The sequence below is a fragment of the Hipposideros armiger genome, unplaced genomic scaffold (genome assembly GCF_001890085.2).
Source record: "Hipposideros armiger isolate ML-2016 unplaced genomic scaffold, ASM189008v1 scaffold_638, whole genome shotgun sequence".
Taxonomy (NCBI): domain Eukaryota; kingdom Metazoa; phylum Chordata; class Mammalia; order Chiroptera; family Hipposideridae; genus Hipposideros; species Hipposideros armiger.
In genome coordinates this window covers 1,059,757-1,060,968 of record NW_017731988.1, presented here as the reverse complement: position 1 = coordinate 1,060,968, position 1,212 = coordinate 1,059,757, and positions in this window count along the sequence as shown.

Genomic DNA, 1,212 nt, shown 5'->3' with positions numbered 1-1,212 from the left:
CTGAAATTTATATACTGTATATTTTTTCATGTATAAATTGCATGAATATTTGTTCAATGAATGAATAAATTGTTATCACAGTGGTTTACAAAGCATTTGATCAATGTATCTATCTTCCCTAGGAAACTTTCCAAAATAAACCAGTAATGTTTACATTTTCTGGTATTTAAAAACTGGGCCTAACACATCTAAATTCCTATTTCAAATCTGTCAGTCCCAGATAAAGCATGCTTACAAGATAGTATGCAGTTTCATTTAGTAAGTAAATAGCTAAATTGTTGTTTTATTCCTACTCTGTGCCCATTATTGTTCTCAGTTCTGGAGATGTAGAGGGTGAAAAAGTCAGAGCTTGTACTGTAGTATAGGGAAGATAGACTGTAAACAGATAAAGAAATAAGCAAGAGGTACAAACTTCCAGGTATAAAATAAGTTATGAGGATGTAATGTACAGTATAGGGAATATAGTCAATAATATTGTAATAACTTTGTATGGTGACAGATGGTAACCAGGCTTACCATGGGGATCACTTTGTAATGTATATAAATGATATATAACTGAAATAGGATATTGTATATTAATTATACATCAATTTAAAATTTTTTTTTCATAGAGGGGCTAGAACCTCCTCAATGAGTAGAAATCAGAGAACATTGTCTGAAGAGGAATTTTAGAAAGGTTAATGGTGTGCTGTGTGAGGTTATTTGTCATTCGCCTCTTGAGAAAGGAATATTGTTACTTTTGAAGGATTGTGTGAGTCTCAATTGTTTTACTTCAAAATGAGATGTCAGTTTGAGTAAAGCCTTGACACAGTAATAAGAATGAATTGTAATGAGTTACATATCAAATAATCCTAATCCAAAGCACGGTGATGATGATTTGTATTTGCATAGTGTTTGATACGTTTTTGAGCACTTTCATATTCATGGCCTCTTTTGAGCCTCAGGGCAATCCTCTGATGAAAGTAAAACACAAGATTATTCTTACATTAGAAAAGAAAAACTAGATTCAAAGAATTTGAGTAATTTATATGTCACACAGCTCCAAAATGAAGCAACTTGGACCAGAGGTTTTTTACCTCATTTGACTAACACACTCAATCTTTCATTTTAGATTGGTTATTTGAATTGACCAGGTATGAATGTTGGGGAACTTACTTCTGGTGTAAATTCTTAGGAATACTTTTTCGTTTTAAAGAGGCCATATGGAACAGT